The 19,245-nt window shown below is 37.0% G+C and overlaps 1 long non-coding RNA gene across 2 annotated transcripts in view; it reads right to left on the reverse strand.

Annotated features, from left to right (window-relative positions):
• Positions 1-19,245, reverse strand: part of LOC129059361 (uncharacterized) — a 60,314-nt gene that overhangs the window by 39,502 nt on the left and 1,567 nt on the right. The window contains exons 2-4 of one of the 2 annotated variants that reach the window (XR_008525189.1): positions 17,154-17,234; positions 16,213-16,358; positions 227-327 (exon numbers count right to left, since the gene is read on the reverse strand). This is a non-coding gene — a long non-coding RNA (uncharacterized LOC129059361). The remainder of the gene's footprint in view (positions 1-226; positions 328-16,212; positions 16,359-17,153; positions 17,235-19,245) is intronic. The other variant, XR_008525187.1, reaches the window with a different exon arrangement.

Raw genomic sequence — 19,245 nt, forward strand, 5'->3', positions numbered from 1 at the left:
ACAGGATCCACATCTGTGGATTCCACCAACCACAGATGGAAAATACATACAGTGGCCCTACCTATCCACTGGTTTCCATCCTTGGTTGTTTGAATCAACAGATGTGAAACTCATGGATACGGAAGGCCAACTGTATCTATAACTGCAGGTCTTAGTCCTTCTGGGGATGCTATAATGAAATGCCTCAGACTGGGCTGCTTATACAAAATAGAAATTTCTTACTCACCAGTTATGGAGGCTCAAAAGTCCAACATCGAGGCACCAGCAAATTTGGTGTTTGGGGAATGCTCACGTTCTGTTTCATAGATGGCACCTTCTTGCTGCGTCCTTGGGTGGTAGAAAGGGCAAACAAACTTCCTCAGGCATCTTTTATAAAGGCATAATACTCTTCACCAAGGCTCTGCCCTCATGATGTAATCACCTCCCATAGGCTCCATCGCCTAATTCCATAATGGTGATTAGGTTTCAACATATGAATTTGGGAGGGACATACCATAGCATTTACCAATAATTTATTTGCATTTCTAGGAGTTTAATATTTTAGTTTGTATAAACAACGTGGAAACTGAATTTCAGCTAAACAAATTTATGAAAATTATATTTAAACAAACCATGCACATTCATCTACAGAATATTTTTAAAGCTATCTCATATCACATATTCTCAATATTATATACATACTTTTCAGATTCGATCACCTATATGAAACTTTTCAGAAACAACCTAATTGTATTATGTGTTCACTTTTTCCATTACAGGCATCTTGAGAATAGTTCGTGTCTTTTACATTTTTGTATCTTTAATGTCTGCCAAATATACAGCTATTCCCAATGTATATTTATGAAAATTGAAAATAATGAAATTATAAGTACAGCAAGGACTCAATAATATTTGGGGTTTTAAATTCCAAATCGAAAAGCAAGTAATATTCCATAGTATTCAAAATGTGTTGAGAAAATTCTATGGGTTTCCTTTTAGTTGCTTTAAAATTATTTACTTTATTATTTATACTATCTTCCAGAACACCAGTGTTTCTTACTATAAGCGTCTTCACCTTTCCCCAGTAGTATTCACAGTTTCCAAAAGATACCAAATAACACTTCCTATCTGTATTAGTCCATTCTCACACTGCTAATAAAGATATAACTGAGACTGGGTAATTTGTAAAGAAAAGAGGTTAAATGGACTCACAGTTCCACATAGCTGGGAAGCCCTCACAATCATGGCAGAAGGCAAAGGAGAAGCAAAGGTACATCTTACATGGCAACAGGCAAGAGAGAGTGTGCAGGGAAACTCCCATTTATAAAACCATCCAAACTCTTCTTTTTTTTTTTTTTTTTTTGAGACAGAGTCTCGCTCTGTTGCCCAGGCTGGAGTGCACTGGTGCGATCTCGGCTCACTGAAAGCTCCGCCTCCCGGGTTCACGCTATTCTCATGCCTCAGCCTCTGGAGTAGCTGGGACTACAGCCACCCACCACCACTTCCGGCTGATTTTTTGTATTTTTTAGTAGAGATGGGGTTTCACCCTGTTAGCCAGGATGGTCTCGATCTCCTGACTGTGTGATCTGCCTGCCTTGGCCTCCCAAAGTGCTGGGATTACAGGCATGAACCACCACACCTGGCCCCAAACTCTTAAGACTTGTTCCCTGCCACAGGAGCAGTATGAGGGAAGGTGTCCCCATGATTTAAGTATCTACACCTGGACCCACCCTTGATACATGGGGATTATTACGATTCAAGATGAGATTTGAGTTCACAGCCAAACCATATTACTATTCAAATATAGCCCCTCAATGAACCACAGCTCCTGGCATTCATACTATTATGTGCTTCCCACTTCATTTAATCTTAGCTGGACTCCTGTAACCAAAATTATATGGAGAAAATTGATACTAAAATAATTTCTAGCTGTTATGTACTAATGGAAAGTTGATAACATTGTCACCTGCACTAATATTAAAAAAAAGAAGAAGGTAAAAATGAATCAATGGATTTTGATACAGATATTTTTAGGCAGAATGCCAAAAGTGCCAACTACATATAAAAGTAATGTAAGACATGTAATGTGTGATGCATAAAGCAATATTAAAAATATAAAATATATCATACTTTATTGTATCATATATTCATATATATGTATTCATACACATGTATACATATGTATATACTTACAAGAAATATGTATATACAAACCCAGAAAGTAATAATATAGTTTTGAACATCTAGTTATCAGAAATATGTGTTCATTTGCATAACCTTTTGTTAGGTTTTCTGTTACACGCAGCTAAGTTCATTTTTACATGTTAAAATTGCAAAAGGATATAACCAAATTCCTTGATGTGATAAGTGAGACCTTTAATAAGTTTACCACTCCCTATATCTCCAGCCTTGGGTTTCACAGCTATCCAACTGACTCCCTTTGCTGTAGCCAATCCACTCTCCAGTTGTATAACAATAGGAAATCAGGATGCTGTTTGAAACATTATCCTCTTGAAATAAACATCTATTCCTCTTGAAATTCAGAATAGGTACTGGTTTGTAGGTTCTGCGATGTCCTCAGTAAAGACGTCTGATTGAATGCTTGGAGCTTAATGTTTTCCAAATGATTCTGATCACATAACTATTCAACTAGCACCTTTTAACAATACTCAGTCTAAGCATTCTATGAGAAATGCATTGTGAAATGCTGTTTAGGCACATGAAATTATTGCAGTGTTCCAAACGTGCCTTTTCATTTCCAAGCTTTGTTGAAAGTGTTGCTGTGGATCCATCTAAATGACAATTTTTACTTTTCTTTACCTGGAGTGCTGGTCCTCACAACATACAACTCCTGACTTGTGTGGGAAACACACAACTGATTCTGTCTTCAAAAGCCAAGCCTAATTTTACAAATAATCTTGGAAATTGTCTCAGGAATGGATCCCTTTTCAGGAAATTACATAAAGTACATAAATGTTGTTTGCAATTCAAAATCCCCAAATCATGTAAGACTAAGGGAAAAACTGAATTTTTACCCAAATGGTATTACTTACATTATAAATCTCCCATGAGAATAAGATGTATATATATATATATATATATATATATATATATATATATATCTCGTAATAATATCATTATATATATAATTCAAGATGAGATTTGTGTTCACAGCCATATAAGCATATATATATATATGTGTGTGTGTTTTATATATATAAAACATTTAAATCAATCATTTAATTTAAATGCTTTTCCTTCAACCAATTCATGCCCAATGAACTAGACAGATATTTTCTAATGCAGAATTCTGGGCATCTTTGTTATTGGGCCAATTAGAGCACATAAATTCCACCTTTGGCTAAACACTGATCTCAGATTAAGTGGTAATGCCCTCAGTACTCCTTGTTAATAAAATGCTCTCTCTTTTTTTTAATCATAGAAAATATATATTATTCTCACATTCTTGATTTTCCACTTAGGCTGTTCATACAATTAAAAACACTACAGGCTTTTTAAGCAGAAAACTTCCTATTGAAATGCAGTTACCAATACAGAAAACATTGTACAGTCTTCACACTACATTACATTACTGCTAAGTGTGAGGAATAAGATAAATCTCATAATTAAAGAACAGAAATTACACTTACTTTAGATGAGGAATCAGGGGTTAAAGTGGAAGTTACTCCTTTGAACACCCCAAACGACTGACATTGCCAGGACCCTCAATTTACTTGCTGTTGGAAAATGGAAGAAGGACCTCCTTCTGGCCCTTCCTGCTTTAGGTTTTGACTTTTTCATCCTATGCTTCTTGATATCACAGAAGTGAAAGATTTATTGATTTTTCAGTTATTTCATTAACCTTCCTATAAATTTCCTTGCATTTTCATATTTATCCAACGAAGACACTTGGAGAGTTTTGCTCATTTGTTTTATAGACAATCCTCTTACATATATTGGTCAAAGTTCACTTAATAATTTCTCTTTCTTTTTTTTTTTGAGACGGAGTCTAACTCTGTTGCCCGGGCTGGAGTGCAGTGGCACAACCTCTGCTCACTGCAAGCTCCACCTCCCAGGTTCACGCCATTCTCCTGCCACAGCCTCCTGAGTAGCTGGGACTACAGGTGCCCACCACCACGGCTGCCTAATTTTTTTGTATTTTTAATAGAGAAGGAGTTTCACCGTGTTAGCCAGGATGGTCTCCATCTCCTGACCTTGTGATCCGCCAGCCTCGGCCTCCCAAAGTGCTGGGATTACAGGCGTGAACCACTGAGCCCGGACCACTTAATAATTTCTTTTCATCTGTTGAGCATATGTTCATCTTGCCAAAGTAGCTTCACAGCATGAAACACACAAACACACACACACACACACACACACACACACACTTCAAAGCAGGGGGTTTTCTGGGCCAGATGGCTGAATAGGAACAGCTCCAGTCTGCAGCTCCCAGGGATACCAACACAGAAGGCAAATGATTTCTGCATTTCCAACTGAGGTACCTGGTTCATCTCACTGAGACTGGTTAGACAGTGAGTCCAGCTCACGGAGGCCTAGCAGAAGCAAGGCGGGGCATCACCTCACCACCTCACTGGGAAGTACAAGGTGGTCAGGGAATTCCCTCCTCTAGCCAAGGGAAAGTGTGAGTGAGGGATGGTGCTATCCAGCCCAGATACTATGCTTTTCCCACTGTCTTTGCAACCCACAGGAGATTCCCTCAGGTGTTTACATCACCAGGGCCCTGGGTTTCAAGTGCAATACTGGGCGGCTGTTTGGGTAGACACCAAGCTAGCTGCAGGAGTTTTTTTTTGTACCCCAGTGGCACCTGGAACGCCAGCGAAACAGAACTGTTCACTTCCCTGGAAAGGGGGTTGAAGCCAGGGAGCCAAGTGGTCTAGCTCAGCAGATCCCAGCCCCACAGAGCCCAACAAGCTAAGATCCACTGGCTTGAAATTCTCGCTGCCAGCACAACAGTCTGAAGTGGACCTGGGATGCTCCAGCTTGGTGGAGGGACCGATATCCATCATTACTGAGGGAGGCTTGAGTAGGTGGTTTTCCCCTCACAGGATAAACAAAGCCACAGGGAAGTTTGGAATGGGTGGAGCCCATCGCAGTTCTGCAAAGCCTCTGTAGCCAGACGGCCTCTCTAGATTCCTCCTCTCTGGGCAGGGCATCTCTGAAAGAAAGGCAGCAGCCCCAGTCAGAGGCTTATAGATAAAACTCCCATCTCCCTGGGACAGAGCACCTGAGGGAAGGGGCAGCTGTGGGTGCAGCTTCAGCAGACTTAAACGTTTCTGCATGCGGGCTCCGAAGAGAGCAGCAGATCTCCCAGCACAGTGCTTGAGCTCTGCTAAGGGACAGACTGCCTCCTCAAGTGGGTCTGTGACCCCCGTGCCTCCTATGGGGAGATACCTTCCAGCAGGGGTCAACAGACACCTCATACAGGAGAGATCTGGCTGGCAACTGGTGGGTGACCCTCTGTGATGAAGCTTCCAGAGGAAGGAGCAGCCAGCAGTTATTGCTGTTCTGCAGCATCTGCTGGTAATACCCAGGCAAACAGTGTTTGGGGTGAACCTCCAGCAAACTCCAGCAGACCTGCAAAAGTGGGGTCTGACTGTTAGAAGGAAAACCAACAAACAGAAAGCGATAGCATCAACATCAACAAAAAGGATGACTACGCAAAAACCCCATCCAAAGGTCACCAACATCAAAGAACAAAGGTAGATAAATCCACAAAGATGAGGAAAAAAAACAGCTCAAAAAGGCTGAAAATTCCCAAAACTACAATGCCTTTTCTCCTCCAAAGGATTACAACTCCACTCCAGCAAGGGAACAAAACTGGACGGAGAATGAATTTGACAAATTGACAGAAGTAGGCTTCAGAAGGTGGGTAATAACAAACTCCTCCAGCTAAAGGAGCATGTTCGAACCCAATGCAAGGAAGCTAAGAACCTTGATAAAAGGTTACAGGTACTGCTAACTAGAGTAACCAGTTTAGAGAAGAATATAAATGACCTGATGGAGCTGAAAAACACAGCAAGAGAACTTCAGGAAGCATACAAGTTTTATCAATAGTCAAATTGATCAAGTGGAAAAATGGATGAAGATCAACTTAATGAAATCAAGTGTGAAGACACGATTAGAGAAAAAAGAATAAAAAGGAATGAACAATGCCTCCAAGAAATATGGGACTATGTGAAAAGACCAAACCTACGTTTGATTGGTGTACCTGAAAGTGATGGGGAGAATGGAACCAAGTTGGAAAGCACACTTCAGGATATTATCCAGAACTTCCCCAACTTAGCAAGACAGGTCAATATTCAAATTCAAGAAATACAGAGAACACCACAAATATACTCCTTGAGAAGAGCAATCCCAAGACATATAATCATCAGATTCACCAAGGTTGAAATGAAGGAAAAAATGTTAAGGGAAGCCAGAGAGAAGGGTTGGGTTACCCACAAAGGGAAGCCCACCAGACTAACAGCAGATCTCTCTCCAGAAACCCTACAAGCCAGAAAGGAGTGGAGGCCAATATTTAACATTCTTAAAGAAAAGAATTTTCAACCTAGAATTTCATATTCAGCCAAACTATGCTTCATAACTAGAGGAGAAACAAACTCCTTTACAGACAAGTAAATGCCGAGAAATTTTGCACCACCATGCCTGCCTTGCAAGAGCTTCTGAAGGAAGCACTAAATATGGAAAGGAAAAACTGGTACCAGCCACTACAAAAACATACCAAAATGTAAAGAACATTGATACTATGAAGAAACTGCATCAACTAATGGGCAAAATAACCAGCTAGAATCATAATGACAGGATCAAATTCACACATAACAATATTAACCTTAAGTGTAAATGAGCTAAATGCCCCATTTAAAAGACACAGGCTGGCGAATTGGATAAAGAGTCAAGACCCATTGGTGTGCTGTATTCAGGAAACCCATCTCACATGCAAAGACTCACATGGGCTCAAAATAAAGGGATGGAGGAAGATTTACCAAGCAAATGGAAAGTAAAAAAAAAAGCAGGGATTGCAATCATAGTATCTAATAAAACAGACTTTAAACCAAAAAAAGATTTAAAAAGACAAAGAAGGGTATTACATACTGGTAAAGGGATCAATGCAATGAGAAGAACTAACTATCCTAAATGTATATGCACCCAATACAGGAGCACCCAGATTAATAAAGCAAGTTCTTGGAGACCTACAAAGAGACTTAGACTTCCACACAAAAATAGTGAGAGATTTTAACACCTCACTATCAGTATTAGACAGATCAAAGAGACAGAAAATTAGCAAGGATATTCAGGACTTGAACTCAGTTCTGGACCAAGCAGACCTAATAGACATCTACACAACTCCCCACCCCAAATCAACAGAATATACATTCTTCTCAGTACCACATCACACTTATTCTAAGATTGACCACATAATTGGAAGTGAAACACTCTTCAGCAAATATGAGAGAACAGAAATCATAACAGTCTCTCAGACCACAGTGCAATCAAATTAGAACTCAGCATTAAGAAACTGACTCAAAACCACACAACTACATGGAAATGAAACAACCTGCTCCTGAATGACTACTGGGTAAATAACGAAATTAAGGCAGAAACAAAGACACAGCATACCAGAATCCCTGGAACACAGCTAAAGCAATGTTTAGAGGGAAATTTATGGCACTAAATGGCAAAGGAGGAAGCAGGAAAGATCTAAAATCAACACCCTAACATCACAATTAGAAAAACAAGAGAAGCAAGAGCAAACAAATTCAAAAGCTAGCAGAAGAAAGGAATACCTAAGATCAGAGCAGAACTGAAGGAGATAGAGACACAAAAAACCCTTCAAAAAATCAGTGAATCCAGAAGTTGTTTTTTTTTGAAAAGATTAACAAAATAGACTGCTAGCCAGAATAATAAAGAAGAAAAGAGAGGAATCAAAGAGACACAATAAAAAATGATAAAGGGGATATCAGGATATCATCACTGATCCCACAGAAATACGAACTACCATCAGAGAATACTATAAATACCTCTATGCAAATTAACTAGAAAATCTGTAAGAAATGGATAACATACATCCTCGCAAGACTAAACCAGGAAGAAGTCAAAACTCTGACTAGACCAATAACAAGTTCTGAAATTGAGGCAGCAATTAATTGCCTACCAAGCAAAAAAAGCCCGGGACCATATGCATTCACAGCCTACTTCTACCAGAGGTAAAATAGAAGCTGGTGCCCTTCCTTCTGAAATTATTCCAAGCAATAGAAAAAGAGGGACCCCTCCTGCACTCATTTTATGAAGTCAGCATCATCCTAATACCAAAGTCTGGAAGAGCCACAACAACAACAACAAAAATTTCAGGCTAATATCCTTGACGAATGTTGATGCAAAAATCTTTAATAAAATACTGGCAAACCAAATCCAGCAGCACATCAAAAAGCTTATCCATCATGATCAAGTCGGCTTCATCCCTGGGATGCAAGGCTGTTTCAACATGCACAAAGCAATAAGTGTAATCCATTCACTTAAACAGAACCAATGACAAAAACCACGATTATCTCCATAGATGCAGAAAAGGCCTTCGATAAAATTCAACACCCCTTCTTGCTAAAAACACTCAATAAACTAGGTATTGATGGAATGTATCTCAAAATAGTAAGAGCTATTTACGACAAACCCACAGCCAGTATTATACTGAATGGGCAAAAGCTGGAAGCATTCCCTTTGAAAACTGCCACAAGACAAGGATGCCCTTTCTCACCACTTCTGTTCAATGTAGTATTGGAAGTTCTGCCCAGGACAATCAGGCAAAAGAAAGAAATAAAGGGCATTCAAATAGGAAGAGAGAAAATTATATTATCTCTGTTTGCAGATAACATGATTGTATATTTAGGAAACCCTATCATCAGCCCCAAAACTCCTTAAGCTGATAAGCAACTTCAGCAAAGTCTCAGGATAAAAATCAGTGTGCAAAAATCACAGGCATTCTTATACACCAATAATAGACAAACAGACAGCCAAATCATGAGTGAACTCCCGTTCATAATAGCTACAAAGAGAATAAAATACCTAGGAATACAGCTTACAAGGACTGTGAAGGGCCTCTTCAAGGTGAACTATAAACCACTGCACAAGGAAATAAAAGAGGACACAAACAAATGGAAAAACATTCCATGCTCATGGATAGGAACCATCAATATCATGAAAATGGCCATATTGCCCAAAGTAATTTGTAGACTCAGTCTATCCCTACCAAGCTACCATTGACTTTCTTCAAAGTATTAGAAAATATTACTTTAAATTTTATATGGAGCCAAAAAGGAGCCCATATAGCCAAGATAATCCTAAGCAAAAGAATGAATCTGGAGGTATCACACTACCTGACTTCAAACTATACTACAAGGCTACAGTAATTAAAACAGCATGGTACTGGTAGCAAAACAGATTTATAGACCAATGGAACAGAACAGAAGCCTCAGAAATAACACCACACATCTACAACCATCTGATCTTTGACAAACCTGACAAAAACAAAGGGGAAAGGATTCTGTATTTAATAAATGGTGTGGGGAAAACTGGCTAGCCATATGCAGAAAACTTAACCTTGATGCCTTACTTACACCTTATTCAAAAATTAGCTCAAGTTGTATTAAAGACTTAAATGTAAGACCTAAAACCATAAAAACCCTAGAAGAAAACCTAGGCAATACCATTGAGGACACAGGCATGGGCAAAGACTTCATGACTAAAACATCAGAAGCAATGGCAACAAAAGCCAAAATTGACAAATGGGATCTAATTAAACTAATGAGCTTCTGCACAGCAAAAGTAACCATCATCAGGGTGAAGAGACAACCTACAGAATGGGAGAAAATTTTTGCAATCTATCCGTCTGACTAAGGGCTAATATCCAGATTCTACAAGGAACTCAAACAAATTTACTAGAAAAAAAACAACCCCAACAAAAGTGGGTGAAGGATATGAACAGACATTTCTCAAAAGAAGACATTTATGTGGCCAACAAACATGAAAAAAAGCTCATCATCACTGGTCATCAGAGAAATGCAAATCAAAACCACAATAAGATACCATCTCATGCCAGTTAGAATGGCGACCATTAAAAAGTCAGGAAACAACAGATGCTGGAGAGGATGTGGAGAAATAGGAATGCTTTTGCCCTGTTGGTGGGAGTGTCAATTAGTTCAACCACTGTGGAAGACAGTGTGGTGACTCCTCAAGAATCTAGAACCAGAAATACTATTTGACCCAGCAATACCATTACTCGGTATATACCCAAAGGATTATAAATCATTCTATTATAAAGACACATGCACACGTATGTTTATTGCAGCACTATTCACAGTAGCAAAGACTTTGAACCAACCCAAATGCCCATCAACGATAGACTGGATAAAGAAAATGTGGCACATATATACACAATGGAATACTATGCAGACATGAAAAAGAATGAGTTCATGTCCTTTGCAGGGACATGGATGAAGGTGGAAACCATCATTCTCAGCAAGCTAATACAGGTACAGAAAACCAAACACGCATGTTCTCACCCGTATGTGGGAGTTGAACAAGGAGAATATATGGGCACAGAGAGGGGAACATCATACACTGAGGCCAGCTGGAGAGTGGGGGACAAGGGGAGGGATAGCATCAGGAGAAATACCTAATGCAGATGATGGGTTGATGGGTGCAGCAAACCACCATGGCACATGTATACCTATGTAACAAACATGCACATTCTGTACATGTATCCCAGAACTTCAGGTGTAATTAAAAAATAAATAAATAAAATAAAAGCAAGGGGGTCATATGAGACCTGGTCAGTTAAAAATGTTTTATTCAACTATAAATAAAGAACAATGTGCACTTAGAATCAGGTATGAGACACTGCTACTTGTCTTATCTAATCTTTGACTCATGCTGAATAGTACATTTCTTATGGAATTGTGTGTTCCTAGTTTTCTAACCTTTTCCGATTGCTTTGTCTTTCCAATTTATTTGCTGCTCTTTTTATTTCTCTTTCAGTTTAACTCTTGCTATCATTTTCCTGTTTTTGTTCCTTCATCTTCTGCTCCTTTCCTTCCTATTCTCTGTTTTTCTTGGATTTATAGTTTAACATTTACAGTTTCATATGAATATCTACTTCTCAACATGGACAATTTAATGCACACTCTGGACACCACTGTAACCAGTCATGACATACAGAAGCACAACACGACCTAGAGATTGTGGTTTTTTGTCTCACTTCTCACATCAACATATGCACCTAGCAAAGCAGGTTACGTAACTAATAGTTAAAGCAGAATTGTAGATCTTTCCTCCAGTCCAAAATCCAGAAAAATCCTGGAGAACATAAAGCCTGGAGGTGAACACAAATGTAAAAATCAACAAACTGAAGCGGGGAAGGGGAGGTAGAGAATCAGCAAGGAAGGAAAAGAGGCTTTTTCCTCAGAAAATCTGAGCACTGGTGAATTAATGGCCAGTGCAGACAAAAACTCAATGTGGGGCATCTAATGTCTGGATCATTTCTATTCAATAGGCAAATTCTTCAAGGTTTCCAAATACATTACAGCCCACTCCAAATGCTGGACAAACCACTTATCACCATTGATCAAAGCTGACTTTGAGGGTGTCCTTCAGGTGCCTCTGAGAGCGATTTGAAACAAGAGCCACTTCCTGTTCCCTTGTGTTTCTTATGGCTGCTAGTGAACATCAATAATATGAATTCCATTTTAATTTTTCTGTAAGGGATATTATTTATAGGGCAATTTCCAGCGCAGTGTCTTGTTTCTATGAAATGATTGCCAACTCAGGTAGCCGTTAAAGTTTACTGCTTAGGCTTTCCTTCAAGGTACAATATGGATATTACTTTCAAAAGTAATTTGGAATACAGAGTGAGAAGAGAATGTTAACTCTTTGCAAACATCCTATCTCAGACAAGGAAATTCTTGCCTTTTGAATTGGTGCTGTGCTTCTCTAAGATAACATAAGATGCAGTATTCAGACTTACTTCTTTACTGCCCTTATTTATAAATTAATGATGTCTCACTTTCAAGTGACCATTACCTCACAGAATTTCAGTTATTAATTAAAGGAAATGATCATTTTATTTTATTTCAGCTTTCATGCCAGTACCGTCACCCTCACCCACACACTGTGTCACCTACACAAGCTGTCACATTTTTATATGCTCTTTCTTCTAGGGCAGAGGCTTATATCCACTCAGCAGCCTGTCTCCAAACTCCTACACAAAATTAAATAATGAGATTCCTTAGCTGTAACCTAGTTAGCAAAAGGTTCTACTCAGAATGGAAACCAATCTTTCAAAGTTCATACCTGTTCATCTAATAGCTGCGGGGAATATCTGACCAGATAAAAATATTTTGTAAACCACAAGCACAATTTTCCACTGCTAGTTACATTGCCGCCTACCCATTTCTCTTTGTTCTTATTGTAAGCATGTGACTGACAGAAATACAACTGTTTGTTAGAGTGGATGAAGAAGTCTATCTTGGCCCATTTCTAGATGCAGAAAGGACTTCTCTCATCACTCTGAAAAGGGAGGGCACTTCACTGGGAGACCACTTCACTATGGGCTCATAATGATAGTTTTCCAATCATTGTTACATTAAACTGAAGCCCTGCTCCTGCTGACTTTGCATTCTGTAGTGCTGCTTATGACCTTTCAAGGTGCAAAGACTATATGCAATTTGCATTTCATATCATATTCCTTAAAAATATGCTTGAGCTATAACGAAATCTCTTCATTGTCTCTGGACCAGGTGTCTCATTTGCTCAACCATTTCTCCTGTGCCATTCAGACTACTCTCAATGTGTTTGCTCTCCTTTAAATATTTTATTTAGTTAAATATTTATTCTGAAACACATTGCCCTTATTCTGGGGTCAAGTCATAGCCATTTCAGATTATGCTAATATCAATGGCTTACACAAAAGTTCTTAAAGCAAAGACTCTATTTACCCTTTAAAATATTTCTTACTCAACAATATAGGTTTAAGTTGAACCAGTGATATTCTGAAACGGCGTTTCTTTTTTTATTCACCTCTATTAAATTTAATCTTGTCAAAGTGAAGAAAATCTTCTTTCTCTTTGATGCCAATTTGACTATTTTGTATTATTTATTATATTTAAATTAATTCTAGTTAGCTGTCATCTACATATGTGGTAGTATTTTTTTAAATCTATTTTCAAAGAATTGAAAGTAATTTAGAAAATATTAACCCAAGATCTTCACAAGTCAGCCAGAATCACTTAAGATGCTAAGAGAGTGAGTACAGGCTGAAACTTCAAATAACTCCTTAGTTATTCAGTTCTCAGTTCTTCATCTTATCTACGTGTATTTAATTCAAATTATTGGTGAATCATTTGGAAATTCTATATATCAATGTTAATATATAGAAAAAAATTTCCAAATTGTGAATATTTATATTATTTTCAGAATTCTATATACCATTTTTACTTTCCCAAGACATAAACAATATAGAACAGGAAAAATTGGTATAACTTCATATTGAGCTGTAAGAAATTAGCTTCTCTGACTATACTAACAGTAATTTTTATCAGTTTTTTGGGGGCATGAGGGGAATAGACAATATAGTCATTAAAACATGGTGTCTAGACTTACTGAGTTAGTCAAATATTTTTATTGACTATCTACTCTGTATCAGATACAATATAGTAAAGGCGGCTACATCAATAAGCATGAGAGAGAGTTACTTCTTCATTGGTACTTTGAAGAGCATAAAATAAGATAGAACTGACCATTGATACTCTTTTTAGCAAGAGTAAGTGAGAAAGGCATGCCTCTGCAATGAATGTATAGTCTCGCACTGATTGATATTATAAGAAGGAAGAAGCCAAGCAAAGGACTCTGAGGAATGAATTTTCCAGAAAAAAAAGAAGGTCCTCTGATAAATTTTTCTCTTCTAAAAAATGAATAAGAATTACAAAGGATCACATAAACCAATAGTGTAGAAGAGCACAGAGTTGGAAGTAAATCAGAGCAGAGAACAAAACAGGGAATAGGTCATATAAGAATTTGCAGACATGGTAAGAAGTTAGGTTTTCTGCTTGCAATGGAGGACTTTAAACATGACAATAACTTGATGTTATTTGAGTCATGAAAGATTATTTTGGCTGCTGTGGAGTAGACAGACTGTAGGGTAGCAAGAATGGAGGCATGGAGACCTAACAGGAGATTGTATCTGGAGTCCAAATGTCAGTGGCTTGAAGATGGTTTCTAGTGGTACAAGTAATAAGGTTTAGATCTCTTTTTGAGATATAATCAATAAGCCTTTCTGATAAATTGAATATGAAATGTAATGGTAGGATGCATCACAAAGTCCTAAGATATTTGGCTTCGGTAAGTGGATAGATTGTGATTCTACTTACTGATAAGCATATTTTTGTGAGAGGGATAGTTTATTCATAATAACAAAATGTGTATGATATCATTATTATTCTGGCTATTGGGCATTAAAACCATTTTAATGTTTGCGTCTTAGGCAATGCAATATATACCTCCTATTATAAAATATAAAACTGACTATCAATACACTTTCTTAGTTTTCTCTAACCAGTAGCATGAGTACTGAACTTATGTTGTTGCAATTAGGGCCACATACTATGTTTTTTAATTCACAAGTATTGGCAGCAATGGCAGATTATCCTTTCTAGCAACAGTGGCAGCTGTATTGAATGTAAGCATTTTTAGGCAACAGAAAGTGTTAGTAGTAGCTTCCAGGGTCAAGGGTTAATTCATCCGTAGGACATTTACAGTAAAACCGGCTGCAATATCTAGAACTCTAACAAGGTGGCTGTGGTTTCTTTACTAAGACAATTTTGTGGAAAGATTTTTGTCATAGACCCAAGCTATGTATCTTTCCAGAATAATTCTCTAGCTATCCCATTAATTTTGTAAGCCAATCAGTATTCTTTTTTTTTAAATCCTTCTAATCAGGAGAGGTAACTTCTGTGCTTACAACCAAGAACAACTTATATAAAATGGGAATCAGAGGTAAAATGGCTCAAGACAAGTGAGAGGAATTTACAATTTGTTATCTGCTCACACTTGTACTGAAGGCAGTGATAATCAGCTACTGTATAAAGGGATATTCGTGTGTAGTATACTAGAACACTAACTTCTTCAGCAGACCCTTAATGAATCTACATATCGAATTGGTCCAGCTATTAATACAATTGCAGAATCAAGAATTTTTAAGGTTGTTCTTAGCTCTGTAACTGTGACTGATAAGGACTTTTTAGTGAAGTCATAGGAAGTATCTGATTGTATAGTTTGTGCCTTGGTGCAAATAGAAAGATAGATAGATAGATGATAGATAACAGATAAATAGACAGATGATAGATAATAGAGATACACAGATATAGATATATAGATGATATATATCAGATGTAGATGATATATCTATGTAAATAATATGTTTGTACATATATATCAGAATCATTACTGATCCAGCTTCTCATCCTTTAATTACTTATCTCACTACATTTTGTGAGTAGCCACTTACTTCCAACATTACGCTTCACAGGATATTTCATTTTTGATGTTTGCATTTGAAAGTTGAGTAACTACACACTGAAGAAAAAGTGGGACTTGAGAAATGAAATAAGAATCTATAAGTAGGGCAGCTTTAATGCTTAATACAAAATGAGCCTTCCTTAACAGTAAGTATAAGTTATCCTCCTATGTCTCATGATGATTTTCTTATGTTGTTTTGAAAAAAATCTGAAATGACTTTGCATGGGGAAATATTTTCAATGAGAAATCAATGCTTCTAATGCATTTATCTCCAAATATACTAACGTGAACATGAAGACTCAAGTAAAAATTGGTCATTGGAAAATTAAACAAGGAGTCTTTACAACAAAAGATTGATTTACGTGCCTATCTATCATATATGTCTATTATCTATCTGTCATCTATCTTCCACTTTGTTTCTGTAGTTTTTAATGGAGCCACCAAGATTGAGAGTCACAGTCCATAGGCCAATTCCCTGACTTGAGTTCTTTAAAAGTTTAGACTCTGTGAATGAAAGAAAGTTAATTATTTGAGGAAGGGCCCTGCAATAATACAAAAAACAATATAATTCCTACTTGTATTTGTCTGCTGGGCTATCATAAAAAGTACCATAGACTGAGTGATTTAAACAACAAAGATATATTTTCTCACAGTTCTGGAATCTAGAAGCCTGAGATCAAGGTGTTCCCAGAGTTTTGGTTTCTTCTGAGGCTTCTCTCTTCACTTGTAGATAGGCATCTTCTCTCTTTATTTTCATATAGTCTTCACTCTGTATACATGTGTCCTCATCTCCTTTTCTTAAAAAACAGACAAACAAACAAACAAAAACATCAGTCATATTGGACTAAAGCCCATACTTACAATCTCATTTTACCTTAATTACCTCTTTGAAGATTCTGTCTCCAAATCCAGTTATGTTCTGCGTTATTAGAGGTTAGAACGTCCACGTATGAATTTTGAGAGAACACAATTCAGGCTGTAACACCACCCTGAATTGCTTATAGCCATTTAATAGGCTCACTATGTATTGAGGGAATAAAACAAATAGAATTAACTAGACATTATTGGACACTGGCTCTGAGGATGCAGAATTCCATTGCATTTCACATTTCTAAATGAGGCCCTATGAGGGGTATGACAATATATTCAGCTTTGATGTGAATTCTCTTTAGGGAGCCCCCTACGAGACAAAGATTTGCACCATGATTACCTCAAGATACATTTGCAATCACCCTAAAAGCTTTTATAATATCCATATTAGCTCTTTGACCTATGCTGTACTAGTATTCGAGACAGGAAGAATGAAGTAGAAGCCACCAGAGCTTCTTCTTATAAAATGATAAAAATGATGCAATAATGAATCTATGGTGAATACTATATCTTAACATTAAGAACTTAAAATATGTTGAATAGAATTTCTATCACACCTTCTTCCTCTTTTTATGATAGGTTTTATTTTTAGAACCCTTTAGGCAAATTTTTGAAACAAAATTAAGCAGATGGTACAGATATTTTTCATATTCTCCCTTCCCCCACACATGTATAGCCTCCACCATTATCAACATCCCCCACAAGAGTGATATATTTCTTACCATTGATTAACCAATATTGACATATCATTATCACCCAAAGTCCACTGTGTTCATTAGAGTTCACTGCTGGTGTCGTACATTCTGTGGGTTGGGACAAATATATAATGACATGTATCCACCATTATAGTATCTAATAAAATAGTTTCACTGCCTTAAAATTTCTCCATGCTCTACCTTTATATCTCTTCCCACCTCCAACCACTGCCAACCAAACAGTCTTTTACTCATAGTTTTGCCTTTTGTCTAATGCCTTATATTCTAAGTCACATAGCATGTAGCCTATTCAGCCTGGCTTCTTTCACTTAATAACATTGACGTTTTTCCATTCTTTATTACGGCTTAAGAGATTATTATTTAGTGCTGAATAATATTCTATTGTTTGACTGTGCCGCTGTGTATCTATTCACATACTAAAGGACATCTTGGTTATTTCCAAGTTTTGGCATTTATAAATAAAATTGTTATAAATGACTTTGCAGGTTTTGTGTAGACATATGTTTTCCACCGCTTTAGGTAAATACCAAAAGGAAAATTGGCAGAATCATATGGTAAGAGTGTGTTTAGTTTTGTAAGAAACTGTCAAACTGACTTCTAAAATGGTGAACTATGTAGAATTTCCAAAAGCAATGAATTACAGTCCCTGTTACTCCACATTCTCAACAGAATTTGGTGGTGTCAGTGTTCTAAAATTTGGTCAGTAAGTGTCTAGTGGTAATTCATTGTTTTAGTTCATTTTCTCTGATGACATATGATGTGTAGCACTTTCTTATATGTTGATTTTCTACCTCTGTATCTTGTTTGGTGAGGTTTCCTTAGGGGTATTTGGCCCATTTCTTAATGAGAGTTTTGTTTTTTGTTTTGTTTTATTTTGTTTTGTTTTGTTTGTTTGTTTTTCCCTATCGTTGAGTTCTCAGAGTTCTTTGCGTATTTTGGTAACAATCCTTGATTGGAGAAGTCTTTTGCAAAGATGTTTTCTCATTCTTTGGCTTCTTTATTCTCTTGACAGTGTCTTTTACAGAGTAGAAACTTTAAATTTTCATGAAGTATAGCTTATCAATTCTTTCCTTCATAGATTGTGCCTTAGGTGTGGTATCTAAAGTTATTGCCAAACTCAAGACATTTTTTAGATTTTCTAGATTTTATTTCATGGATTTTCTATGTTATCTTCTAAGATTTTTTAGTTTTGTATTTTACATTTAGGTCTGTGATGAATTTTGAGTTAATTTTCATGAAAGATGTAAGGTCTTGGTAAAGATTCTTGTGTGTGTGTTTGTGTGTGTGTGTGTTTTATGTTGTATGTCAATATACAACTATTGCAGCACACCCCCTTTTAATATACTTGTTTGGCCAGTGCAAAAAGCAGTTGGATTTTGGTTAAGGGTAATGTAATATTCTGAGTCAAATGTTGGCAAACTATGGCCAGTGGCTCAAATCCAGTCTTTTGATTTTCATTTATAAATAAGGCCTATTGAAATACAGCAATTATTATTAGTTTATATATTGTTTCTGACTGCTTTCACACTACAGTAGTAGAGATGTGTAGTTGTGATAAATTTTTGTATGACCTGCAAAGTCTAAATTACTATCTGATATCATGTAGAAAAAGACAACCAGACTCTAAGATAAATAAAGTGAGGACTCTAATTCCAAAGATATTTATTAATAACAATACTTATTATGTTGATTTATGGCTTTTCATGATGATCAGGACTTGTGGGGAATGTCTGGAGAAATTAAGATGAAAATATTCGAGAAATGTGATGAAGATGATCTCCTTAAAGTGGGTGAAAATTATAGGAATATGCCCATCCTATGATACATTAAAAGCTCAGTGAAAGTTCCTACTTGATTATTGGAATAGAACCAAATAATTAAGCAGATGCTATCAACTGCATTGTAAATATCAGACAGGCTCATTCTAGCTATCTAGTACTTGTTCTGTTGTTGTTCCCTTTCCAAGAAATAGCAGTAAGATCTTCTTTACTGAAGTTGACATAGATACTATAAGGGCCATCTAACCTCCCATAAGTACTTTTCTCTGTTGATAATCTGAAAAAGTGCTATACTCTGGAGGGACCCAGTCAACCATGCA

Source organism: Pongo abelii, chromosome 4 (genome assembly GCF_028885655.2).
Source record: "Pongo abelii isolate AG06213 chromosome 4, NHGRI_mPonAbe1-v2.0_pri, whole genome shotgun sequence".
Classification (NCBI taxonomy): domain Eukaryota; kingdom Metazoa; phylum Chordata; class Mammalia; order Primates; family Hominidae; genus Pongo; species Pongo abelii.